At 44.0% G+C, this 5742-nt stretch overlaps 1 long non-coding RNA gene across 3 annotated transcripts; it reads right to left on the bottom strand.

Moving 5' to 3' along the window:
• Nucleotides 1-1077: 1077 nt before the first annotated feature.
• LOC140689824 (uncharacterized) lies at nucleotides 1078-4989 on the bottom strand. Of its 3 annotated transcripts, XR_012064948.1 has the most exons (3): nucleotides 4582-4989; nucleotides 1623-1713; nucleotides 1078-1227 (listed from the first exon to the last, which is right to left on the bottom strand). It is a non-coding gene; the product is annotated as an uncharacterized lncRNA (long non-coding RNA). The 3 variants fall into 3 exon arrangements; XR_012064949.1 differs by lacking the exons at nucleotides 1078-1227; nucleotides 1623-1713 and adding an exon at nucleotides 3719-3939; XR_012064950.1 differs by lacking the exons at nucleotides 1078-1227; nucleotides 1623-1713 and adding an exon at nucleotides 3719-3950.
• Nucleotides 4990-5742: the final 753 nt, after the last annotated feature.

Genomic DNA, 5742 nt, shown 5'->3' on the forward strand with positions numbered 1-5742 from the left:
CAAGACCTTCCTTCAGCACTGTGGCCAGTTCTGATGGCTCAGAACCCATGCCTCGCTTGTTAACTGATTAGAATGTGTTTCCTGAAAGGAGTGAATGCTGTGCGCGTTCTATTCAGATGACCTACACCCTTGCTGTTACAACCTCCGGTGAGAACTGGGAATCTTTCTGCCTCCTTTTAGTTCTGTCAGTGTCTGCTTCGTGTTTTTTGAGACTCTGTTATGAGGTGCACATTCACTGACTATCTTCCTGATGAATGGACTTTTATCACTGTGGAACGCTCCTCTTTATCTCCTTATCTTGAAGTTTCTTTCTTTTTTTTTTACATTTATAATTTTTTTTAAATTGATGTACAGTCAGTTGAAATGTATTTTATCTGGTCCTAGTAAAGTCACACCTACTTTCTTCCGCTGAGTTTGCATGGGGAGTCTTGTCCCGTACTTTGTTTTTAACCCATCTGTATCTTCGCACTTAAAGTTCTCTTGCAGATGGTGTGTAATGGGTCTTGAGCTTTGTTTTGCTTGCTTGTTTGTTTTTTTAATCCAGTCTTACAGTCTTTGCCTTTTAATTGGAATTGTTCGTCTCTTTACGTCTAATGGGTTTAGTCTGGTATTTAGCTGTTTGTTTTCTCCTCGTGTACCTGTTTTTTGTTATACTGTTCCTCCTTCCTTGTCTTGTTTGGGTGATCAAATCTTTTTTGATTATTTCAATTTCACTTCTCTACTGGATCTTACCTATATCTCATACTATTTTTTTCAGTTGTTGCTCTAGGAATTATTTTTTATATATACACACACACATACATATATATGTATATATATCACTATCTTATCACAGCCTATTTGTATTACTATTGTTTCATTTCATGTAAGATACAAGACCCTTGAGATGAACTGATTTTAATTATTCTCCTCCCTCACCCCTTGTGCAATTGTGACCATGCAGTTTTATATATACATATACTATAAACTCTGAAGGACACAGGTACATATGTAAAATAGTTGAATTTAAAGAAATTGAGGGGAAAAAAGAGGGTCTCTTGTTTTTATCTGCATTCACCGTTACCAGTGCTCTTTATTCTTCCCTCTGGAGCTCAGTTTCCATCTAGAGTCATTTCAGTCTGGCCTGAAGAACTTCCTCTGGCACTTCTTGTGATGTAATTCTGTACGTACACGCATTTCACCCCGGGTGGATCTATTTTTCCATCTGCTTTTGCTTCTCTCTAGTGCCTTAAAATAGAAATGAGTGTGGATTAAAATGACCAGAGATGACTGAACTCTTATTTCCGGTGACTAGTCACTTCTAGGTGCCCAGCCTTTCTGCCAAAGCACTGGGAGCGAGACTGTAACACTGGGGGCCTCTGAGCTGGCTTCTGCCTGCCTGTGACAGCTTTTACTGACCTACACAGGGTTCAACCTATTTACACCTTACTTTTAGATTTGGAAGATTTTGCATAAAATTGTGGATTTCTGGCTTCTCTTGAAAATTGAAAACTCCTGTAAGTTTAGGTCCTAAATTCTGTTTTTCCATTTGGCGCCACCAGTCAAGGATAGAGTCCCTGGTCCCAGTGAAACTTGTGCTATTTCGTTTGCCCTGGTTTCCAGGGCAAACCAGATTCACTCACCCACATTGTCCTGCTGGTTCCCAAGTTCAAGAACAAGGAACTTGAACTTCTCCACACAATACATCATCCAGGGGGTGTATTCTGGGGTGATCTAGAAAATGAACCGAGATAATTTGTACATTTGCAATGCACATCAGTTAAGGGATTTGGTGAGAGGTTCAGAACACTTGGTGCTTGTGCCTCTTTAGGACCAAAGCAGATCTTCTCGGTAGGAAATGTGAATATGGTGAACTCTTGTCATAGTGAAAAAAAACTCTTGAATTCTTAGGTGAAGACTCTAAGTCTGAAAAAATAGCATAAAATTTCTCTGGCTGGGTAAATTTACACATATTGCATAGAGGACTTCCACTTCCAAATCATAGATGAGTCCACATTTTCTGAATATGTCTTACCTCTGAAGGTAAACCTTAATCATGAAGGATTGGCTTAAGACTACAATCTTCTCAGAGATGCCAAGGCCCCAGGCTGTGCTGGGAAAGATACGGTGACACACAAAATAATCTTGTTTCAACAATGGCTAGATGCACTGGGAAACATTTTGCTTCTGCAAACTGGATTCCATGGCCCCATCCAGGGGCCAGAGCCATGGTGCTGAGCAAATATGCAGGAACCAAAAAACAACAAATGAGAGGAAGGCATCCCAAACAAGGAGCATGTTGGGGGTCGTCGGTGAAGGATGGAATTCATGACCTAGTAAGAGATGAGGTTAAACTCGGTGCTATGCATTTTGCAAGAAGAAACTTCAGATCCAGCTGGGTTGCTGCCAATAGCCATCTGTCAATGTGGACAGAGAGACAACCAATCTTCAGGTCATTTTATCCTCTTTGGAGCTTCATAGGGAAAAAAGAAAACTTCTTCTGATGACAGAAAATTAGAAAAGACAAGAGGAATGGGATCTCTGCCCCAAATCCATCCTTTTAGATTAATGCTCACTAATGGATATTAAAACATGGTAGATTAATGAAAGCCAATAGACCATGCAGCTGAAAAAACACACTTTATTTTGACAGCCAGGCAGTCAAGAGATGCCCAGGGATTAAAGTGCAACTCAGGTTAAATTACCCTCTCCATGAGGACATCCTTTCCTTGGTAAAACGTGAGCTGGAGGAGAGGGGCAGAGAGATGCCGTGATCACCAGAGGACATCTCTTCAACCTCCGGCTTGTGGCCATGGAAATGAAGGGCACACTTAGATTTATGTCCTGGCAGGTTAACTCAAACATGGGTCAGCAGGAAGCAGGAGTCAGGGATGCTGGAATTTTGGATCAGCAGCTGTTGGATATCATGAACAGCTTGGATGGAGAGAAACGAGGGAGCCTGGCAGGTGTCCTTGGGCCAGTGAACCAGTGAGGAGAGTTTTTCCATCACTGAGTTGTTACTGACTCTGTGTGGTGATTATGCATTGTGTGGATTTAGTGAAGCTGAAACTACATTTCCCAGATCCCCCTCCCTGTCTGGTTCCTTATGGTTGGCCACAGGAGAAATTTGTGTGAGATTTGGAAGGCGGAAGTGAAGCTGCAACCAATTAAATGCTCTGAGGGTTGGGACAGATTGAGCTTCAAGCACTGTGGCAGCCAACACGCATTGTCCCTGACGTACCCTCTCACCCTGCTGGCACAAGACAGCGCCTGGACCTGCAGTGGCCCCCAGTGGTTCTTTCCTATGTGCAGCTCTGCAGTAGGGGATGCTGCTCTGTCTTCACGCCACCATGAATTTTAGGTTAGCAGTGGTGAGAGACAGATGGGGGTATCCAGGTTGTATTTGTGGGTTCTAGCTTATGCATGTGGGATCCGGTTCCTTGTTGCCCTTGCCCACTTCACATACAGCTTTCCCACAAAACCACCTACTTGGCTGACTTCATAGTGGTGATTTCAGGCACAAGGCCAGATGGAGCGGCAACAGTCTCATATAGACTCTTCTCCAACTTCCAGGTCTAATATTATCAACACAGCTCTTATTCCTTCTAATGGTTCTGCTTATTGGGTCAAATCCCCACTGATACCCAGATGATATGCAGTGGATTAATCTGAGGGTGTGACCAAACCAAACTTGGGTCCATTTGCCCGTGTGCAGTAAAGCCAGTCTATGGACACTGGGTTGTGGTGAAGGAAAGTGCAGCATTTATTGTAGGGCATCAAGATGGAGTGAGGGAGAAGGTTACAGGGTATGTGATCAGCTCATGGACATTCTTCTAATTGGTTGATGGTAAAGGAATCGGGAGTCTGCATCATCAACCTACTGGTTCCAATCGGTCTGGGCTCTACATGCTTGCGGGCAGCATACAGTTAAATTCTTCCACCGGGTGGGGGTTTCAGTATCTGCAAAACATCTCAAAGGATGTGGCTCAGGATGTTATCTACAGCCTTTGAGGAAGAACTAAAAGTCCTTGGTTTTGTCTAATGGCGAAACTATTACCATTTTGCCTTGCTTGACTGTTTTCCTTTATTTCTACATTTTCTCACTTCTCTGATTAAATCTATTCTTTGGAAAGGTCTAGGAGGCTCCAGTTTTTCTACAAACAAGAGATAAGCAGAGGACACGCGGGTGGGGGATCTGTTCCAAGAAGGTCCCATAGGGTCCTGCTCGGTTATAGGGGGATTATTGCAAAGTTGTTGGGATATACTCGTCCCCATAGGTATTAGCCTCCCTTTAACTTCAGGACAATCTAAATTAAACTCTGATGAGCACTCTTTATCCTCTGTGAGGAAGACTGCTGAGATGGAAAGATTCTGATAGAACTGCCCTGTAGTGATGGACTACAACCTGCCTGTTGTATCTCCCTGTCACTGCCTTTAACATACATCCTCCAGAGTAATGCAACCACTCCCATAACACTTGAAAATTGGGGGGAGGGGCGGGCTCATCCGTGTTTTTTCCCTCTGCCTTCAAGAAATAGCAGTGTAGCCATCTTCCTATTCCAGAAAAACAGGGGTGCCTTTGACAGTTCTATGGAGACTTACCTACGATTCCTATGTTGGAAACTCAGTGAATGCAAGGCTTGAGGTTGTTTTCTAATAAGGTATCTGACTCGTGGGACTGAGAGCCGTACATCATCGCATCCAAGATCTTACAAGTAGGAGGAGAGGAACGAGGATTTGTAGAGTTCTTGTCGCGTTCCCTGAGCTTACCATGCATTTTCTGCGTTATCTCATTTAATAATCAAATTGTGCAAGGAGACAGGTATCAGTATCTGATAAACACGACCAACCTCCTTTTCGCTGATCCCCCACCATTTCAGGCCAAGCCGAGTTGAAGGCAAGTAACAACTTCTGCCTTCAGCAAAACCCACCGATCAGCATTCACCCTTCAGCTACCTCCTCTGCGTAACAGTTTCCTCCTCCCGGGGGACCTGACTGAGGACTACTGGTGGGAACGTTCATCCACGCGTCCCTCTCTTTCAGACACGCCCCTTTCACTTTCAGTGCACCCACCAATCAGAACTTACCTCTCAGTACCCCTCATTTGCATAAGAACCCACCAATTGGCCCCGACCCCGTGCATACAATAACCAAGTCGGTACACGGAGAGCGGGCTCCAGTCCGACTGGAGCCTCCTTTCTGCTGGCATCTCAAAATAAACCTGTCTCTGCCATTGAGCTGTGTCTCTCTGTCTTTTCCTTCTCTCCGACTCTAGCAATATCCACACCTCACAGGTGAGAACGCAGACTCTTGGAGAGGTTAAATTCCTTGGCTGGGTTCTGGTCATCTGGGCGTGGTTGGGATTTGATCTAGATCTTTCTAGTTCCAAAGCTCTTGATTTCATGGTACAGGTGTCCCCAGCTTTTTGAAAGTTTGTTTTATGCCATGTCACTATTATGAAAGTCTGCATTAGTACCTGTTTTTGCTCGGCATAAGAAATTCAAAGATGATTTTGACTTCTACCAAAAAACAAACAAGAAAGAGGTGAAAAGCCAAAACAGTGTTGTTCAGCGTTTGTTCTGCAGCGGTCGTTGTAGAGGCAGCACGCGCCCTGAGCAGAGAGTGGCGCCTCCTAGCTGCTATCTGGGGAACTACACTCAGCATCTCAACACCAAGCCGCCATAGCTTTCAGCTGTGTCTCCCATCATCTGTGCTTTATCTCGATTTTTTTTTTTTTTTTGGCGTGCATCCTTTAGCAAGATA

The sequence above is a fragment of the Vicugna pacos genome, chromosome 27 (assembly GCF_048564905.1).
Source record: "Vicugna pacos chromosome 27, VicPac4, whole genome shotgun sequence".
In the NCBI taxonomy this organism is placed as follows: domain Eukaryota; kingdom Metazoa; phylum Chordata; class Mammalia; order Artiodactyla; family Camelidae; genus Vicugna; species Vicugna pacos.